Here is a 22,005-nt window from a genome sequence, read left to right as displayed (position 1 = left end):
GGGTGTGCAACCTGTGCTGGTGTGCAACCCGTGCTGGGTGTGCAACCCCTGCTGGGTGTGCAACCCCTGCTTTGGTGTGCAACCCGTGCTGGGGTGTGCAATCCATGCTGGGGTGTGCAACCCCTGCTTTGGTGTGCAATCCGTGCTGGGTGTGCAACCCCTGCTTTGGTGTGCAAGCCGTGCTGGGGTGTGCAATCCATGCTGGGGTGTGCAACCCGTGCTGGGTGTGCAACCCCTGCTGGGTGTGCAACCCGTGCTGGGTGTGCAACCCATGCGGAGGTGTGCAAGCCGTGCTGGCATGTGCAACTCGTGCACTGGGGTGTCCGACCTGCCTAAGCCAGGCCAGGAGCCCTTGGTTGGCAGGTCACGTTCTGCCCCCGGCAAGCCCCCGTGTAGGCAGGTCCTTCCTTTGACTTTCTGGTCCCACATTAGCTGGACTGGGGAAACTATAGCTTGTGTGATGTTCTGACGCTAGATTTATTTTCCTTTCAGGTCTCCCGTTCATTATTTATGGGAAAATGAATGATCTTCACTTGCTATTTTCTTTATGAGACCTTTTCAAAGAGCTGAGTGAAGGGATCTTGCTTTTATCAGTATTTGCACCTGTGGAAAGACTAAGGAAACTGTGTCAGTGTGAATAGGAGCAACCTCTGCTTCCCACCGTCTCCTGCTTCTCTTGCCTTCGTGTTTCAGATATTTTCCACCTCTGCTTGTGATGAAGAGGGTTCAGATTAGATGGGGTCTTGGCCTCGGTGTCCCTGTAGCTCCAGGAGCTGGAGGATGCTTGCCCAGGAGTCTGGATGCTGTGGGACAGCCTATGGCTCTCCTGACACCTTGTTTGGGTGGAGCAACCCATTTTATTCTAGTTTTCCAGGTTAGCAATTCTCTAGTAAATATCTTATACCATCTTTCACTTAGCAGGTCCTGCTTCCACCCCTGCCTGTCCCTGCCCATCAGGTGCCCAAGCCGCAGCCTCCATCCCAGCTGCCAGAGCAGGATCGGACCTTGTCCGTGCCGGTGTATTTGGCTCTAGGAGCAGTCTGGGAACATCCACTAGCTACAGCCACAGCTTTGCTTGCTCATCCTCAGTCTCCCTGGTGGGGGCACCTCAGAATTACGTATTTAGGGGAAATAGGATATGGAAATGTTACATTCACTGATGCTTAATAATGTGAATCTGCCCCTCTCAGAGCTGCAGAGCCCATGGTGAAGGAAAGGCTGCTGGGTCCTGGGTGCAGTGTGAATGAGGCCAAAATCTCTCCACAATCTCAAGATATTTGTGATTGCTGCATTCAAGAATTATCTTGAATTGCTTGCGAATTCAAGATAATTGTGATCGCTGCATTGCTGATTTAAACTGAGTGCAAAACCCTGAGACAGCGCCCGGGGGCCCAGCCTAGATGGGCGACAGAGCTGGAGCTTAAATGCTCTTCTTGCTGTGGCCTTGAAATCTGGTTTCCTGCAGAGCTGCTCTCCAGCACGGAGCTCCCGCAGGACTGGCCCCAGCTAATGCACCGGCAGCTCATCCCCCGGGCAAAGCCCACTTATAAAGGCTCTGTAGCATCGTTTTATTCGTTTTAATGCATGGTCTCCCTTGTTTTTATTTTATTCGTGGGATTAACACATCGGGCAGCAGCCAGACTGGCTTTTGCTCAAAAGAGGAGGGGAAAACGTTTACATAATTCATTTAAATGAGGCACAGGGGGAAATCCAAATTGGACTTCCAGCATGTTTACAGTGCCATGCAGAGACCCATGATCCGCATCTGGATCCATTAATGCCTCCCAGACGGACTACAGAGCATGTATAATTAATTGTGGAGCAAAGCCCTTGCCCAGCCTGTGAAGCAAACGCTCTCCCTTTGCCGAGCGCTGTCCGCCCCGAGGCACAGGGCATTGCCCAGGTCCTCCCAGACAGCCAGCACAGCTGGCATTTATTGCAGTGGGTCTTTTCCATCTCTCTATCCCGTTCTGGGCAAGAAGTTGAGCAAATTTGCCCTAGGGGGAGAAGGTGGCTGGGGAAGCAGTTGGGTTAAGGCTTGAGGAAGGTTAATCTGAGGTCTAGGCAAGAAGGTTTCATGCTGCTCTGCTGATTCCTCCACTCTGTGCAAGTCTGTACTATGCAAGCTTCGCCTTCAGTAGCTGGCAGGTAATTAAGGAAGGGCCAGAGGGGTTGAGGAAGCTGAGGCCACACATGGTGCTGTTGCACGGTGGAAGGTGGCCGTCCTGTCGTTACCCACCATTAATCCCAGCTATTAGCAGCTCCGTGTGCGAAGTCCATCCAGCTCCAAGTGGCTGTCGCTTCGTGGTGGGCTGGGGGGGGGTTGCTGGGCTTCATTCCTGACCCCACACCATGAAACCCATTTGCAGCCGAGCGGAGGCATCCGCAGGAGCAGCCGCCTTTCCCGGCTGGGCTGCGGCTGGAGCGGCTTAGCTGGGTCCCCCTCTGACTTGCCAATGGATCCGGCGTGGGGAAATGGGAGCAGAGCTGGATAGGCCAGCTCTACCTGTGTGACCCAGGCACGGCTTGGGCTGCTTGGGCTCCTTCCTGGACCATGGGTCTGGGTCACGGCTTGCAGATTTTGGCGAGGTCGCTCTCTGCTCCCATTGACCTGCCCTTGCCTCGGGTCCCTGGGGACACAGGCACCTCAGTGCCACTCAAGCACCTTTTATTTCCAAACAGCGGAGCAAGGAGCAGTTGGTCTCCCTGCTGCTTCCTGAAGCTGCTTCTTCTACCTTCAGCATTGCTTCAAAGAGCAGAAAAGGAATGAGGAGGAAGAGAGCGGAAAAAAAAAAAAAAGAAAGAAAGAAAAAGAAAGCTTGAACCCTGCTGCTAGAGAAACATCTGTATCTATAAATAGCCGCTGATGTGAGTGGGAACAGACTGTATGTTCAGCAGCTCCCTAAGGCAGCGGAGCAGCCTCGCCCCAGCTAACCTCGTTCCAGCACATGCTCCTGTAACACACACAAGTTGCTGCACATTTGGAGGCGCTTTGGGAAAAAGAGCCGGGGTTTCTAAAGGAAAAAACAGAGAAAGCATAAAAACCAACCAACAAACAAAAACCGGAGCAGCATCCTCTGGTTTGCAGCCCAGGTGCAGTCGCGCTCCTGATCAACCCAAAGCCCTTGTCCGGCACCCGCGGGAAAAGGTGATGCTTGGCTCTATCCTGGTCTTCGCATGGCCCCGTGTGGCCAGGAGACCCAACGGGCCTGGCTGGAGTCCTCCCTGCCACCTGCCGTGCCCATTCCAAGCTCAAGAGGGTGTGCAGGGGTGCTGGGCAGGGGACATTTGAAGCACACGCACTCTAACACAGAGAGCAAAGGCTGCTCCAGAACTGCACAGCCTCCCTCGGTGCCTCCGCGGAGGCTCAGTCACTCCCACGGTAAAGAAGTCTCTGCTGTGCAGACTTCACCTCCAGGCTGGGTCTGAGCACGGCATAGTCTGGCCCAAGGGAACCTCCCTCAGCTCAAAAGACCTGGGGCTGCACTAGCACTGCAAGCACTTGCTGTGGACAGCACTCCCCCCTTCGCCTCTGTCATTTGCCAGGGTCACATCTACACCTTTTCCTTTTTTTTTTCCCCCTCTTTTTGGCTTCCCTCCCTCAGAAAGGCCGAGGGGGAGGCGACGCACGGCTTTGCAGCCTTGCAAAGAGCCAGCGCGCTCGGGGCCGCAGGAGCGGGCGCTGCAGGGCGCGCAGCCGCGCTGCCCGGCACGTCCCGCCGCTGCAGGTGTCCAGCCGGCGCTGGGCAGCGCGGCCGCGGCCACACGCGTGCCACACGCCGCGGGAAGGGCGCAGCGTGCGGGGCGCGCACGGCCCCTACATCGCTCTGCCCCTGGGGTGACTTCCCGGGGCAGGTTTGTCTTTGGTTTTTTTTCCAACCCTTTTTCTTCAACAACCGGGACTTTTCATGACCTCCCTCCCTCCCTCCCGCTCTGAGTCATCCTTTCTCCGCAGGGTGGCTGGAGATGTGCAGCTCCCCACGTCCTGGGGCACCCTGGCGCTGCTCCGTGCTCCGGGCTTGCTGCAAGCTCCCCGATCCCCGGGGCAGTCCATAGCGGTGATGCCCACAAGGGGGTCCAGAACGGGGGGATCCAGCAGTGGCAGGAGGCAGCACTGCCCTGTCGCACGGGGCTAATACAGGAGAGGTGGCTCCAATTTCCTTAGCCTTCCCCATCTGCCCTGCTCCCCGCTGGGAGCACACCCTATTGCTGGTGCCGTCACGGGATGCAGTGGTGAATTAATGCCATAAGGTGGTATTTTATTCGCTTTTGTACTAATGATAGCAGCAAATTTCAAGAAAGCAAGCCAATTGCTCATTTGGAGGACATTCCAGAAGCAGAAATCCCCCCGCCCTGGCAATAGAAGGGGTCTTTGATTCACACAGCTGGGGAATTCAACAGCATGAGGATCACTTAGGAGCCAGGCCAGCGAGTCGGCCGCCCCCGGGCTGCAGGCTGTGGCTTTAGGTCTTCTGCACTTATAAATCAGGAAATTCCCCTGTGACACCCGTAAAGCTCTACTGATGGCCAGGACAAGCACATTGGCGGGGTTCCCCCAAACCCTGCTGTCCCCAGGGCCCTGCTGGGATCCTCAAGGTGCTACTGCAGCTCGGACCAAAGGCAGGGAGCGAAGCCCGGTCTCCAGCACTTCCATTTCTCCCCCTTTGCTGCCAAGGATGTGGCTGTTCCCAGTGCCAGGCACTGACTCCCTCGAGCCCTTTGCTCCAAGCATCACACTCCAGTCCCCGCTCTCATCACTGAGTGTCCCCTCCTCCTGGACCCGTAACTCCTCAGAAGGACCCGTAACTCCCCCCATCAAAGGCGATTAACCAACCTCGAGAAGCAGCCAGTGCTGCAAAGCCAGGACAACACTAAGATTTCAAGCTGAGCTTTGGGACACCCCATGCTGCAGCCCAGCTCTCCCTGGGGCCACGTGAGCTGGTGGTGAACACGCTGACCAGGCGCTTTGCTCCCCACGATCCCCGTGCTGAACTGCTGCAGGATGTGCCCCATCTCTGAACTGCCTTCAGCCCCTTCCTGGCGCCCAGATGCAGGTGGGCTGCTCAAAACCAGCATGGTTTGAATCAGTAATAAGCAATATATTTCCACAAATAGCAGGGCTATCACTGGAGTGCTTGAGGCGAGCAAACAGCACATGCAGCATTCAGGGGAACATCTGCAGGACCGTTTCTTTATGCTGCTACAAACAGCTTTCATGGCTGAAAATGGGATTCGAGGGGAATTGTTGCAATTTCGCTAACTTGGAGGAAATTTGATGAAAAACAAACAAACAATCTGAAGGGACCTGCCCCATAGCCAGTGCTCCCAAGGTGGCGAGGAAGATGGTGCACAGACAGGATCCTTGCTCCATGCTCCATCACCAGGTTTAGAAGCAGGAGCCTCCCCAGGCTGCTCGGTATCACTCACACTTTCAGTCAAAGGCACCCTGAGCTCACACTTAATTAGCACTATTTGTTGCTTAGGCTGAGTAAGGAAATGCCGCTAATCCATAAGAAGCAGCTGAGCACACACAGACACCCTCCTCTGCCTTCTCCCCAAAGGCTGTTTATAACACGCGCAGGACAAAACTCGGGATAGGTGGCAGGGGAGTTAATGTAGAGGGAGACTGGGAGTAGATGGGAGCTCCTGTTGTGCTGCTTTAGGCATGAATTTAAAGTAATATTGCAGGAACAGAAGAGGAACATCATAGTCCAATCCTGTAAATCTGCATCAGGAAATGCCTTTTTATTTCTACGCTGAGATCATTGAGTCACACTTGTGACCATGACACTAATCACATAGGCATAGAAGTCTGTGTGTTAGCACAAAAGGCAGCCGTGCTCTTGTCCAGAAACATCTGTAGAACACGCTGCGCTTGTCTTATAGGAATATAATACGGGATTGATTACCTAATTGGAAGCACAGAGATAATATGTTTAAATGCTTGTAAAATCTGACCTGAATTGCCTTTGGATTATTATTGCAAGTGGATTAAGTTTGGAGTTGCTGATATAAAAACCTACGTAACATCATTTAGTAACAAACATCAGTATGGGGAGGTTTCTTCTATGGCTTCATAATTTGAAACAGAAACTGTTTGTAGTATCTTTTGGGATTAAAAAAAAAAAAAAACAAAAAAAGCACAGACAGTTTGAGTAGAATATGCTGGATTTAATGAAAATGAAGATGCAGACTCCAAGTCTTGAAGTTTGTTGATTTCTCTGCTGCTGTTATTTCCAGTTAAGTGTCATCTCACTTGAATCTTTTATCGGAAGTTTTTATATGGATTTAGAAACGTGTGAATCTCAGTCCCACCAGGATCTGTCTTGCACAGCGTGTTCCCTGTAAGGTAGCAAAACCCTGCAGCATGTGTGTCTCACAACTCTTCTTGAGACAGCTGCAGAAATTGGGTATTTTTGATTTTTTACTGAAAATGAGCCGTCGACAAAGTCAGGCAATCTGAAGCTCAGCGCATCAACACCTGCTCCTCCAGCAGCGATGGAGCCCAGCTATTCATCCATCACTTGCGTGGTCACTGTGATTATATCATTCAGTTGAATGATCCCACATATTTAAGAGAAGAACAGGCTTTCCCATATCTTATGATATTGCAGGCAGATTCATTTGCCCAATTTGGTGCCTAAAAATTAGGTTACCAAATGTTAACCAGTGCTTTGGTTCCCTCTGAAGGCGATGAAACGCCTCTGGAGAGCAATGCACCCGCTCATGACGCCCAGCTCATGCACAGAAAGTGACTCTCAATCTGGAGATGTCAACAGGCTGTCCAGGAATGTGAAGGTGGCATCTAAGACCTGTACCTGTCATGGGTAAAAACAACAACACCTGGAGGTGAGGGACACTTGGGTGTCACAATCGGGAGCTTTCACCTGAGGGACGAAGATTTTTTGCTTTTTCTTCTGCAATTTAGCGAAAGTATTCAACATCTGCAAGCCACATGAGGACAGCAGCAAGGATTACGGATGCGGATTCATTTGCAGGTCTCACAGGGCACTTTCACATCAGTAATGTTGTTTTCTCCAGTGCTCACTGGCATTCAAGGAATATAATGAGTCAAACTGCAAGTGTTTGTGGAGGAGAGACGGTAATTGTGGAAAATTAAATTGAGTGTCTTTAGAAAGTGTTAGCTGAGGTGCAGAAACCAAACAGTTGGAGCTGCAACACCTGGGAAGCGGAGCGTGAACTCCAGGAACATGAATCCTGATAATATCTTGCTATTTCAAGATATTTCACCAGCAACAGGTCCTCGAAGTAAATTGTCACTCTGCCAGGGAGAAGGGAGCAGCGCTTCAAGTCCTAACAAAGCACGTGGGCAGGTTTCGGGAGGCGGGTGTGCTCTTGCCTGTCCTTTTATCTGTGTTTTCAGCAAATGTGCTGACATTCGGAATCCCGGGGCCAGTTCTGCTTTCGTTTAACCCTTTTTTCCTAATTGATTTGTTTGGGTTGGGTGTGTAAGCTCAGAGAGAGGGATCACGGATGGGGCGCGGGGGCAGCCTGGATGCTGGGAGCAAGGCAGCACTCCCAGTTCGTCGCCTGGTCTGTACCCGCGCTCATCAGCGAGGATGGGGCCGGGAGGAAGCTCTTCGTCATGCACACAGCAGGCAAACACATACGGTCTCCCTGGCCTGTGTGGAGAAGCTGCAGGAAATTCTGCTCCTACTTTCTTGCTCAGCGTTGACTAGAGAGAGGAATGCAGCTTGGGACAGTGTTGCACAAGATGCTGGAACTGGCCCCGTGCGCAGGACATAGCGGCTCCGAACACGCGGCATAGACCCAAGGGCCCGGGTCTGGGTGGAGGCTGTAGCAGTCTGCGCTCTCTGGGAGAGATGGACAGGCCATAAAGAAAAACGGGGCTTGTACTGGGGCTGTGGGGATGACTGGAGGGACAAAGTTTGCGGCTGAGGGTCACTGAAGTTCCTGCGGGAGCTTGGAACCTGATGCCCTTGCAGCCACAGAGCAGCTCTACCCACGCTGCCGAAGGCACCGCCAGATGTTCAGCCCTCCAAGCGGCTCCTGGCTGAATTCCCACCCCTCCAAGCACAACTGGCACCCCAGGCTTGAACGGCACGACCGGGCCCGCAGGGCTGAACAGGCTCATTCCTGTGTTTTCTCGAGTGGAGGCAGAAGGACAAAGGTGCTCTTTCACTTTCTCAAGCAGTCCGAAGCAGGCTGCTCCAGCGATTCCAAGTCAGCTCTCCTCCCGAGGGACGCTCAGCCTCACAGTCTGGCTGGAGGGCTGCACAGGTTCCTACCCCAATAGCCGTTAAGGGAACTGGCACGGAAACTTCCACGTGCAAAAAAATAATTGCTGGCAGGCAGCAAAGCTAACAAAAATGTTAAACTTCTGTGTTTAACCTTGAGTCCAACAATGAAATGCTATGCAGTACTTGGGTAGACAGCACACAGCCGTGACACCTGTAGATGAGACACATCAGTGCTGCTGAGAGATGCGAGGAACATGAGTGAGTAATAGATTAGCTTTGTGGAGCTGAGTGAGCAGCATGGGATCCTGCCCAAAAGTAAGGTCTTGCAAGGAGGACAAACCTGCTGCTAAGTTTAGCTGAAATTACTAATTCTGCTATAGCTCAAAAAGTGGAAGACTATGATGTCCCAGCTTGAGATGTCTACCCCCAGCCTGCTAGAGTGTTGTGAGACTGATGCAATAAATGTAAGTGTTGTTTGCAAAGCACCAATTTGCAAAGGCAATCTTGGAAAAGCTAAGCTCAAGACAGCCGTGAGACAAGTGGTTTCCTTTGCCTTTTTTCTATCCATCACACCTGTCAAACGCTAGGGCAATCCCGGGAGAACATCCTACATTTTGTTATGGAAAAATGGCTTGTAAGGGTTCCCCACTAGCTGCCAGAGGAAATAAGGCAGTGAGAGGAAGTTTATTTTCCAGATGTATGGATCACACTAATGTGCAGCTCAACCTGTGTTTGCTCCTGTCGACTGGGTCCTGGACGGGCTTCAGCTTCTTCACTGTGTGATCCTCAGGGAAGATGGTTTCCCTTTCTCTCCTCCTCCTCTTTGATTCTCTTGTCCACTTAGACTGTAAGCTCATCAATATGGAACTGACTGGACTGCGAAGAATTATGTTTACTAAGTTTGCTGTCTTTTAAGTGCTTCTCCCATGAGATCAGGATAAAAGAAGCTTGCAAATGGCATGACCAATTTTTATTCCTCAGAAAAAGTCTCTTTGCTCTCCCCAAGCAGACACCTCCTGTCCTTGTAATAGGGGCAACACAGAGCACATCCATTCTCTAGACCCGACCAACGGGTCTGAGCTGGAGAATGCAGTAGTTGCTCTCTGTAAACCCAAACCAGCCCTATAAAAATCACTGATTTTCTGGGGATCACATGGCTATGAGGTACATACAAATCAGGTCCTGCATCGGCAGAAATCTGTGCTTTATCTGTGCTCCCTTTCCACCAACAGGGAGAAATGAGCCCCTGGGTTCTATAGATGTGAATTGAGCAGAAATATGCCCTTCCTTCAGCTGTTTATTTTCATGACCTGGTGGGTCAAAGGCCCAGAAGCATGGAGATATTTTCTCAGTAGGATTCAGGGGAAATTCATCATCTCCTCCTTTGACCCACAGCACATAATATTCTCATGAAATACAATGCTTGGGTCTCTGGCTAATTTTCTTAACGCCCTCAACAAATCACTGGATTATTTAATCCCTGCAGTAAATTAACACCAGGGCAGAAATGATTAAAGTTATCCTCTTCTTGCCTTTTTGAGGTAGAAAGCAGCAGAAATGATATTTTTAGTGCCAAAAAATGATGAGTGAGGCACCTCTTTCCTCCTTAAATATGGTTGGGATAGTTTAAAAGTCAAGATTTTTGTTGTTGTTAAAAATAGCTAATGAAGTGACAGCGTTTGCTCGGATGCTGGCTCTGCCATGCGGCTGCTCTGCCAAGCACCAAGTCACACATCATCAGGAAGTTCATAAGTGACACATTGAATGGCATCAACCAAGCAGAATACTGGAGAATACGGTGATTATGCAAGAAGATATGGCAAAAACAATGATCTGCACAATTTTTCCCTTTTCTTTGCCCATTAGGGTTTGGATCCATAGGGCTCAGGTTTTCCTTATTTTCTCCAATAAAGTCTGAGATTATCACATAATCACCTGCTTCCTAGAGGTGAGGCTAGGAGGCAACTGCACAATTCCCAGCACCACGAGAAAATCCATTGATGCTGTAAATGAGGTGTTTCTGGACATGTGGAGCTGAGAGTGAAAACTCACTCTCCCAATTTCTAGAAATGTGTGAGAACCAACGAAACTTTTGCCTCTCTCCCAAGACTTGCAATTGCAGAGGTTTGCCATATAACCTTGTAGTTAATGTAGTGGATCCAGAGAAATAAAAAAGCCTCTGGAAAAAAAATGAATTCCCTTTGCATGCCAAAGCATATGCCTTTCGTTATTCCTCTGGCTCTCCCATGCGCTGCAGAGGGGGAAAAAACCTCCAGTGACTTCAACACTACTCCGTGGTCTTGCTCCTGTTCACCTTTAGGAAGGAACTCCAAAGAGATTGATGCTTGGGGAGCATCGTTCTCTCCCGAATGCCTGAAAGCCACAAAGTGAGAGAGAGCAGAGATCAGCCTTCCTGTCCCCAGCAGTAAATTCCCTGTCGTGGGAAGCACCGGTGTTCTCGGGTGCTGCTGATCTTCAAGGCAGATGTTTTTCTCCTTTGTCCCCCAGGGGCACCAGGAGCATTGGCCTCTGTGTGGTGAGGGGCTCACACATTATCTGCTAGAGCTGTCCTGAGATTCCTCAGCTTCAGCTTCCTACAGCTCATATTTAAAGGGCAATAAATCATCCCGTACACACTCGGGAAGTCTGCACATGGCAAATGGGAGAGTGAAAATTAAGAAACTACCTTAAAACACTGTCTATGATAGCTTTTCAGAGCTATCCCTGTTAAATAGAGGTTTGTGGATTACAACGTTAGCAGAAGGGGCTTCTGCTGGAGGCTGGGTATGGTGTTCACAGGGTCCTCCTTGATGCAGGGTCATTGAGAAGACTTCAGCTAGCTCCAAGCGGTGAGCAAGCTCAGTGGTGAGCAAGCTGGGCAAGATCCCTTAAGACAAACCAGTGCTGCAGTGCAAAGAGAGCAGACCGGAGGGTAGTGAACTCAGGCCAAGCTTCTCCAACTCCTGCAAGAGCAGGAAGAACGGCCAGTCTTGCTCCCTCCTGCCCACAGGCTGTGGAGCAAGAGCTGGGAGATAAATGGCAAAAATTGAGGGAGAACAGGAGAGCGGGGCCGTGCTGCGACCTTTGACAGCACGTTGCCATTTTTCATGCTTTACAGTGCAAAGGCAAGGGATAAAAAGGAGTTAAGGAGGATGCTGTGGTTATTCCCCCAATAATTAAAATGCAGAGTTTATTCCTCCTTCCAGGGAGTCTCGCACAGAGAATTAAAAACAAGATTAATGAGGTGCCTAATGGCTTGTGCAGCCCCACTCAGAGATAAAGCAACTGTTTGCTGCTTGCGTGACTGGGTGTCTGAGAGCAGCCACTTTCTCTGCAGATGCTGCTCCCAGTGACAGCCGCACATGGACGTTGGTGCTGTTTGCCAAGCGGCTGGGGGGAGAACAGATGCGGATCTGAAAGAAACGCACTCAAACTTGCTGCCGCGAGTCAAGGATTGGAAAACAAGCTCAGGGAAAGAGCCCCAAACAAGATACGGGAGCGGAGATATTGCTGCTGGATGTAGGTGCAAGAGCAAAGGACACCCTGATGGAGCCAGGATTGTAGCCCATGGATCGAGACGACACCGAGCGGCTGGCAAGCCACCTCCCTGTCACACGTGGCCACAGTCCCACGTGTGGCCTTGGCAAGCAGTATAACCGCTTTGCAAGTCTGCCTGCATCCTTGCCAAGCAAGAAAAACTTCTGTTATGTAACGGCGGCACGTGCTCCAAGGGGACGCGCTCTCTCTCCTCTTTCCATTTTTTTTAAGGACCACCCAGTTAACGTATTTGCTTCCCAAACCCTTGAGCTCTGTGTCAAAACCATCAGGCCGCTGATCGCCGGCTCTCCGCTCCAGCTCCGGTCACTGCCGCCCTTTCCCAGTCCAGGATGGGAAAATCCTCCTGATCCTCCAGCGGCCCAGGGAAGCACCTGCAATAGCCAGGACAGAGGGAGGTCACCGGAGGAGTTAGAAATGGCTCTCTGCCTCTACCCAGCATTTCGATTGCATGTGTTTCGTCTCTTAATCTCCATTTTTGAGCTCTTTTTCCTGGCAATGCTGTGCAGCGAAGCACAGCCTGCACCGCTAGTCCTGCCTAATCCTGTAGAGGAGGAAACTCGGCTGAAAGACATTGCCCATCTCTCCCGGCCTCCCAGAACTTAGTGAGAGCCCAAACTTGATGCGCATCCAGAGCTGGTGCTTCCCTCCTCTCCTGTCAAGACCCTTTTCCAGTCTCTAACCCCCTCCTCCCTTGCACCACAACACCGCGCGCAGCCTGCACACACACACACACACACACACGGCGGATGGGAGAGCAGCTTGTTCCTCTGCAGCCACCTCTCCCACAGCTCAGGGCTCTTATCACGTCTCCCTTCCCTTTGCTCCTAGACTAAACAAGCCCGGTTCTAGCAGCCTTGCCACATAGGTCATGTTTGCTGCACCTCTCACTGCTCTTGCTGATCCCTCTGGCCCCTCTCCAGCCGGTCATCATCTTTCTTGGGAGGCGGTGCCCAAAATTTTCCAGCTAGGGCCTTCCCGGCTACAAGTGGAACAGAAAGATTATTTCACATTTCTTGCGGACAGCATTTGAATTTATACCTCCCAGGGGAGGGGGGAGGGAGGAAAGCCAAGCCCTTCTCAGCAGCAACGCTGCTCGCTCATTTATAGCACTACTTCACAATTAGGTTCCTCATGTCTAAGAATCACAAATCATAGTGTTTTGCTTTATTTATTTATTTATTTATTTATTTATTTATTTATTTATTTATTTATTCTTGTCTCTCGGGAAGTGCTGGCTTCAGGCATTCTGGTGCTCCCCACACCTGGGAAGGCTGGACCCAAGTGATCCAGCCCAGCGCACAGTGCAGAGATTACAAATGGAGAGAAGATGGAGCTGCTCAGAAAATATCCAACCCCTATTTGGTGGGAAAAACTCCAGAGAAGCTTTTTTTTTTCTTGTATAAAATCAAAATTCTCAGAATTCTGGGCTGAAAACTGGTTCTTTCCTCTCCCCCACCAAAAGTATTCTGCAGTGTCTCATGTCTCTTTCTGGGCTTTGATGTAGGTTCTTCAGCCAAGTCCCATCCCCCAGGATATCCTGCTGTCTGCCTTCTGCTGACCACGCTGTTCCACCAGGGAAGTGTATCTGACAACCTTGAGCCACAAGAGACGTCATTTCTTGGCATAAACCCAGCTTTCTTAAAACCCAGAAATGTGTGAGATCAAAACAAACAAACAAACAAAAAGCAAAACAAAACAAAACAAAAAAGTGGCCCAAAGGTGGCAATAAATCCTCTGGAGAAGACAACAGTGCATCAGGATATGATGCCAGATGTACATAGTAGGTCTTGCGACTCTTTGCTGAGGGAAACTTGTGCTGTTCTCCCTGCTGAGGGTAGGGGACAGGCAGCTGGTCTCCAGCATCCTCCTCCAGCCCTGTATCCACCAGCAAGGCAGGCTGAGCTTAGCGATACGCTGGCTGGACACCGGCTTTGAAGGTGACATGAGAACGGAGGGTCCCATTTTGACCACTTGTCCAGACACACATGGGAAAGGCTAGTAGCCCAGGAATGGGCAAGAGCTCCAATGGGAATACATCTCCCAGTGCTAACCGGCATCCTGTCCTGCAACATCTACCTGACATGCAATCAGATGGTCTGTCCCAGCGCTCATGCCCTAAATCCACCAGAAGCCGTGCTTCCCAACCGAGGGAGTTTACAGTTCTGCAAGCAAGCAATAAAACTTCAGGGGGATTTTCTTGTGGTTAAACACTGAGGCCTGTTTTGGCCAAGCAGAGTGGGCTTTGCTCTGTCCTCCTGATGGAGTGGGACTGGATTTATTGTTATGTATGTTTAAGCATTACTCAGAAGGTGGTATTAGTCATAAAGCTGGCTCCCTGCACGGCTACCCTTGTTTTCCTTGTGTTTCTCTCCCTGACTTGAGCTGAATTCTTTTTGACATCAGCCATCAAACATTGAACTGCACATAGATCATATGTTCGTAGATCATATGTTATCAGGGGCTGGCAGGGCTCTGGGTTTGGAGAACGAACTGTCTAACTCCAAGGAGGGTGGTCTGTACAAGCAAGCCCTCTACATGCACGTGGGATCCCACGAGCTCTTGACTCTTCCATGCTCAAGTATCAGTTGGAAATTGGCTGCAAAACCATCTCATTGGATGAGGGTCCATGGAAAAGAATTAAATGCAAGACTGACCTGCCTGACTTACGTGTTTCATCCTTAGACTCCACCTGTAGCCAAGGAACAGAAACAGGTTCCTCATGTCCAAGACCTGGCCCACCCAAGACCCCAAGCCAAGTCATCTATGGGGCTTGCAGGATCATGCCTGGACTTGGGGGGAACTGAGAGCGACCAGCTCAGATGTAGATATCCAGTTTTTAGGCAGATAATATCAAGGGAGAGCAATCTTATCCTGAGCACTACACTGAGCAACTCCTGTTTCCTATGGAGTTTCTGGCTCCAGTTTCTGTTACATGTAGGCAAGAGCACCACTAATTGATGCAGTTTCAGGTTACTCCTTTTTCTGGTTGTTTTTGGTCTCGCTAACCTTTATCCTTAATTCACTCTCTCACCTCTTGCAGACTCAAGAGCTCTTCTCCTTGGATGCATGTCAGCGTGGACCTCACTTCTAGCACCACAGCCGTTTCTTCTGCTCGGTGAAAATATTTCTCCTCGTCAGCCACGAGCTTGCTCCTGCACGTGCAACAGGGACGAGGATGTCCCTCTCCAGCGCAGGTGACAGAGCGTGTCCACATACAGCGAGTGATGTGCCAACATGAGTTTTGCTCTGCAGAATGGAAGAAAACTCAGCAAAATTCTGCAAAGTTCCTGGGCATGAAAGCGCTTTGGTTGGTTGGTGAGAGTGATGCACCAGCCACACGCCAGGCACCTCCCCGAAGGTGCCTCCAGCCCTGTGTCCCCAGCGGCGCTCTCACCCATGGACCTTCTCCAAGCGGCGTGCAGCTGCTCCACAGCTGTGCCCATGTGTCCGGCCCGGCGCGGCCAACACGTGCAGCTTTCCTCCTGGAGCCTCTCTTGTAGACAGGGACATTTTCCAAAGCAGATCATTATTTATCTGCCCGAGGCAAAGGAAAATATTCCAACAACGAGCAGCCTCCTGCTTTGCTCTTACCCAACCCTTCCCTCTGCTGGCACATTCCTCTCCAAGAGCTGTAATTCAGGCTGGGGAAGGCAGCCTGCCTTGGTGTGGTTTTTCCTCCTCCCAGAGCTCCCTCAGCACCGTGATCCCATATTCCCCATGCCAAGTAACTGTTCCCCTTCCTCCCTCACCCAGGGCTGCTGATGTTAGGAAACCAAATGAAGAACGATGCTGTTGAGCTGCTTGGGGCTGGGGAAATGGGCTTCCCCTGACCTGTGTCCCAGACCTGTGTCCTGCCTGCTAGACCATGCTGCCCTTCACCATTGCAGGGATCAAATCTGTAACTTAGCCATCGCTTTTTGCACAGGATCTACAGCTTCTAGACCCAATACCCTTGGGGGCGCCTGGGATCACATTGCAAGGGATTAGGAGGTGATCTTATTTTACTATCAGCTCATCCCTCAGCTAGTGAAAAGTCCTGATTAAAAATACTAGCCAAGCAGCTCCCCCGCTGCTATCCGCGCACGTGTGTGCACGGTGCAGATGCAGACGCCTCTCCCAGCACGTGTGCGCTCGGAAGCATTGCAGCACTGCAGTGGAGCACCACCGGGTAGCAATGCAGCACGCTGCAGTCCCGAGCCCGGGGCACGTTTGCTGCGTCTCCCTCCAGAGCAAACCGCAGCAGCACCTCGTGCTAACGAGCAGCTTTTCCACAGTAAATGCTGATGATCGCACCAGTCCCGTTACCCCGAATTGTGCCACAATCTTTTTAAGAACGGCATGTCCATCGGAGAGGGGAGCCCGGGTGGATGTTGCGGTGGTGAGAGCCTCCAGCACAGGGAGCTGCTGTGATTTACTGGCTGCTACGGGAGGAACAAAAGGGTCCGTTCCATGTGTCATCCTTGGATGGAGAACAGGCTGCCATGGCAACTGTATCCGTGTTGTTCCACTGTCAGGGTGTATGTTATAAAACAAATAGGGTTCGAGTGGCCCACCATGGAGCTGGAGGTGGCTGTGTTTGAACCTGCACCGGAACCCAGGCCACAGACTGTCCCCATTAGACCTGGCAGTGAATGGACACTCTACATCCATGCAGCTACATGGTCATCACCATATATTGTTTTTTTCTGTTGCATTTAATGCAACTACAGTAAGTGATCTGCTAAGCAAAGGGCTTGACATTTCTTTTGGACCGCTGTGACTCTTCCAGCCTCATTTTTATCCCTGTGAGATTTAGTCAGGCAAAAAATCCACTATGTGCATCTTATTACAAAATTTAAACCCTTCTTGCCTGTTTCTGTACTGCAAATATGGAGCAGTTTATGTGAATTTCTTCATTTTGCGTTCCGTGCAAACAAAACTTGGTTATCTACATTTTTTTTTTCTGCGATTACTCACAAGGTTTGTGTCAGGCGAGATGTGTAACTGCCTTGCTGAAATCAGTGACACTGCTTTTGACATTTGGCCAACATCCTAGAAGTCATACAGTTGTATTTGGCACGACATCTTGTCACGCTTATGCAAGTACTTGCTTTCTGCAAAGGACAGTCATATCCCACTAACCAAAAAAAAGAAAAAAAACAACTTCCACAAAAGTAAATGTTCAACGAATTACGTGAATCATTACTGGTGTCTTCAAAGAGAATTGACGTGAGACATCACTGAAAGGTTTACCTTTCTGTCCTGTTTGTCTGAGTGCCTTCATGCAGCCTGGAAACAGCCACGCTGCCGTACTGAGCTCAAGACACGATCTGTTAAAACGTTTTAATTATAAAATTTAATTATATTATAAATATAATAAAATTGTATTGCACCTACGGGCCATGCCGGCATGAGCAGGTGAGCGTGTCCTGCAGGATGCGGAGGAGAGGATGTTCACTGAGCTTGGAGGGGAGAGAAATCACAAGTGTGCTGGAGAGCAGGGCTTGAATTCAAACCCATCGTGGCAAACTGGAGAAATGGCCTGAGAAAAACAGAGCTGAGTTCAGCGGGGCCGAGCGCCAAGCACAACAGTCACACAATTCCACAGATAAGGAAGGGCTGTTTGGGTAGGAAGTCTTGGCAGGGAGGGGGAATATGTGCGGGCTGTGGTAGGTTGCAGGCTGAACATACAGCAATAGTGGCACCTCCTGCAATAACTGGTGCAATCCGGGGGATGGAACCTGAATTCCAGCTCGACTTTGTCGGAGCTGGCGGTCTAGTTCCAGGCAACGCAATTCCAGAAAATAATAAAACAGGGAAAGGAGATGGCCAAGGAGCAAAAGCAGCAGTGCAGAGGAGCTGAGCTGCAGGGAAGGAGCGAGGGGCTGGGCAGCTGCTGCCCTGGCACGGACGAGGTGCAGAGCTGTCCCCAGACACATGGAGCGGCTGCTGGCAGAAGGGAGGAGCAGTCGGCAGCCGCTCTGAGGAGCACAAAACGCAGTGAACTCGCACTGCAGCCAGAGGATTCAGAGCGCGTTGGGAGAAGCAGCAGGATAAGAGCGAGCAGACTGGAAAAATAGATACCAGGAAGGAGTCAGTACCATGAAACTTCCCAAGGTCTCGTCTTGGTTGATTTTTTCCCTATTTTTTTACAGTAAGTCGAGCTGATCTGAGTGTAAAAGCTGCTCGCATGTGATGCAGTTGGAGAAGTAATGGGGTTGCACCCCGACTGCAGCAAATTCCTCCCGGGATAAATCAGGCAGTAGGCTCAGACTTTCCATTGCCGGCTAATCCATGCCCAGCCTGCTCTGAGCACAGCTGCCCCTCTGGGATTAGCTCCAGGATCATGCCCTGACCTTTACCTCTCCTCCGTAGCCGTGTTCGCTTATTTACTATAATGATTCAAAATTCCTGCACATTTTGAGCGCCTTCGTGGATTTAGAGGCAGGAAGGTTACTGGGTGATGCCAATAACCATGGATGCAGTTGTAACAACTGCAGAAATTGTTATTGACGGCCCAGCATCCTCAATTGACAGGAAAACAGGTCGATTCACAGGAAATCAGCACTAGGGGGGAGCTGACAATACTTGCAAGCATCTGCCAGTCCGCTTGCATGGTGGGAGCAATACATTTTCACCGGGTGATAAATTTTGTGTCCAGTTTTTATTTTATGAGGTTTTCCTTTTCAAGAATTGAGTGTTATGACTGATGAACTCCCACCTTCCTACTGCTCAGCATGGGAAGCAAAGCTAACTTCAGCTGTTCAAATGATTTAGAAAGGGAAAAGAAGGGAATGCACAGGTTAAACCGCTGGGAAAGCATGCGGTACAGCCTGGGAAAGGATTTCACCAACCTGAGAAGGCACCCTTTGGTTTTTCATGCCCATTCCCTATTCTCAAGGGTAGCAATGGTGTACAATTCTCTCCAGAGATGGATTACAGTCATCATTGACTTTAATATTTTTAAAATTACTATTATTATTTTGCTACTTTTCCTCAAGTTAAGGGTCTTCCTGCTTTCTTTGTGCTGAGTATGACCTCAACTTTTAGCTTAATTTCTTAAGGAAAAGCTTGTCTATGCACTGGAAAAGTTTTACTTAATCTTCTATCCCATGGAATATTCCAACTGCCCCGCCAGGATTTTGAGGGGCAGCCTGCCTTGAATGTCAGCGCTGGACATCACGCATTAAATGCTCTTGCAAGTCACCTGTGCTTTCTTAGATGATCCAAGTTTGTTATCTCTGGTATGTCCATGAGTCTCCATAATAGAGAACAGGTTACAGCTTCTTACACCGAAGTGCGGTTTAGAACCAGTAAGATCAAGGCTCAGTGCTCTTGTAAGAAGCAAACCATATATTGTACTCTGTGCTCTCCGTCTTTCTTGAGAGGTGGTTCTCCTCATGAGGCTGTAATTTCTTCAGCCACACAAGTGGGTTTCTGGCTCTGCCACCTGGAACAGCTTCACAGAAACAACTGCCTTCCAGCTATTGCTTTTTCCTTGCCCCACATTCCCCTTCAAGGGAGAAATTGCCACTTCTTACCCATCTGCAGCTGCTTGTTACACGAGGCCCTGAGTTCTTCTGGAGCTCCATCCTGCTTGGTGTCCTCCAAGCAGGGCGCCTGCAGGCCAAAGGATTTCCTACCGTCTTCTAAAAACCACCAAGACTTTGTAGTGGAACATCTTATCCTTTTACCTCCCTTTCCCTTTGTTTTCCTCACTGGATATACAATGAGCATCGCACTCATCAGGCCAGCATGAGTGCCAAACACCTCTCATCTGCGTGCACTGATGATGCAGCAGCGCTCACGAAGCTGCCCGTCTCCCTGCTCTCACCTACCGCCAGGCACCACCACCTCCCTCTGGACCACGAGGCTGCCCGGGAGGAGCAGCGAGGCGCAGATCCTCTCCCTCCCAAATCACGACTTCCCTGCAGCGCGCACCTCCTTGCACAGCTCGTGCCAGCGGGGCGGGAAGGCGGCGTGTATGGGGTGAGTCTACGCAGGGTGCCACAATGTCACGTCCCTGCGCCCTTCCTAGGACGCGTTTTCCAACTGACCTGCGAGCAGCGGCCGCGGCGCCTCCCGTCCGCAGCACACCCGCGCAGGAGCGTGGCAGAGCTGAATTTAGCTGCATAACTCTCCCGATGTGTCACTAGCAAAAGGTCACTGCGTCTCTCCTTACCCTGCTGGCCCCGTGCCCGCGAGAGCCAGGAGCACTTCGTTATATAATGGGGCGTTGCTGGGCTCTTTTTGTGCTTGGCAGGGCAGCCCTACCACCAGTTATTGTTTCCTGCAAACAAACAGCTCCAGCTGCCGGGTTTGCGGGAGTCAAGTGCCTCGGAAGCCCTCAATGTGTGAGCGTGCCTGTGCAAGGCTGGAGTGCAGGAACTCTCTGGTTGCTGCCTGGGCTGCCTGCACCATGGACCAGCTCCACCACACCCCTCATTCCCACAGCCTCAAAACTCCCCTCTCTATTTTGCATTCCTGAAGCCCTTCGACATCAAACCTTGAAGATGGAGAGGTCAAAGAGGAAGAGATGGTCACGTCCTGAGAGGTGGCACGGTGGCAGGATATGGAGCAGGCAAGTAGCTCATGAGGCACGAGGTATCACCAGAATGTGTGGTTCTGGCAAGTCTTTAAAAAGCCTTATATGTGCCCTATCCCCTTCTACAGCCAAGGGAGTGGGAGCACGTGGGCTGCCAAGGCGCCTGAGTTCTGCCAGGGTGATGGGCAGAGGCAGGAGGGGTCCTGCTTTAGCATGCAGTTCTCTGTCTTATGCTGCCTCCTTGCCTTGCACGAGTCCAAGTGACATTACACATTTTTCACGGTGTCACACCTGCTCTTGATCACTTTTTAATCTTCCAGGCTCCGAAGGCAGCTATTCTTTCTGCCCACTTTGTGGCATAGCCTCTCCCTTCCCGTCTTTCTGAACAGATGAACACTATCACTTGAACAAGAGCTGGAATTTGGAGCAAGATCGGGACCAAATTTATTCCTGAAATAAATTTGGCTGACTTGTGCAGTCAAAAATTCTGCCCCAAAGACAGGAATTGGCCGTTTCCTCTCAGAGCAGCCTGTGAAAGGAACAGGTAAGTTCCTGCAAAGCCAGATCAACCTGGTGGACTGGAGGACATGAGTATGCCTGCAGGAAGCAGGTGCAGATGGTGAAGAACGGGCCCAAAGGGACAGAAAAAGGTAAAACATTTCCTACATTCCCTGCAGCTCGTCCACAGCTCATTTCCCACGGGCCCCGGCGGGAGCGTGGCCGTCCTGCAGGATACCTGAAGCTAGCCGAGGTGAGTCCGCCCCAGACCTGTCCCACAGCGGGTCTGCCTGCTCCCGTGAGAGCAATGCAGTCACATCCTATCTCGGGTGGGATTCAGCGCTTCAGCAGCACACGTTGTAGCTGCATTCCCGCTAACCTCACCCTTCCTGCCCGCAGCCGCGCTCATCCAGTCCTGGAAGCGCTGGCTCTACTGTGGCCCTTGCTTGCATGGATATGGACTCGCACAGCCACAGGGCTCTCCAACTTGGACATATTTCTACCGCTCTTGATTCACATCACCTAACAGAGCCGGGACAGCAGCTCGTCCCAGCAATGCAACCGCAGCAGCCAGGACAGAATGACTCCAGACACATTCCCAAATCCCTGGGAGCTCGGGCTCAGCCCTGCCTCTCGGGAGGAAAAAGCCAGCACAACACAAGCCCTTGGATTTCTTTGTTCCGAGCAAGAAAAACAAACATTTTACTTCTTAATTAACATCCTTCAACCCTCAAACATGCCAAGCAATTATTCCCTCTATATGTCACTCATTCTAATGACTGGTTAATAATAAAAACCATGCTGCTCTGTAGCCTTCAAAGCCAGGAAGCAGATTTTAGAATTAATCTCCTTTCACAACAGGCTTGAAAATATGTCTGTGTTTATTCTGGGATAAAAACATTGGGAATGAATAGGCCTGAACAGGATGAGATTTTTTTTCTGTATGGGATTTTTTTATTGTTGTTGCTATTAAGGAAAATAAGCAGCAGAGGCAAGTTCTGTGAAATGGTGGCTGGAAGGTGGCAGCAGGTCCTGCACTATTGATGAGAGCAAAGCAGCGGTGAAAGACTGTGCCCGCCCAGCCCTGCAACAGGCTTTTCCTGCCTCCTTCAACCGTTCGGTATTCGTCCAGGCTCGTTTGGAGTGGAGCTTCAAACCAAAGGCTCTCCCACAAAACCACCTTCACACCCCTAGGCTCCTTCA

This window comes from Nothoprocta perdicaria, unplaced genomic scaffold (assembly GCF_003342845.1).
Source record: "Nothoprocta perdicaria isolate Ctin4 unplaced genomic scaffold, notPer1 scaffold_33, whole genome shotgun sequence".
NCBI lineage: Eukaryota > Metazoa > Chordata > Aves > Tinamiformes > Tinamidae > Nothoprocta > Nothoprocta perdicaria.
The sequence above is the reverse complement of the archived record's forward strand: the minus strand, read 5'-3'. Positions refer to the sequence as shown.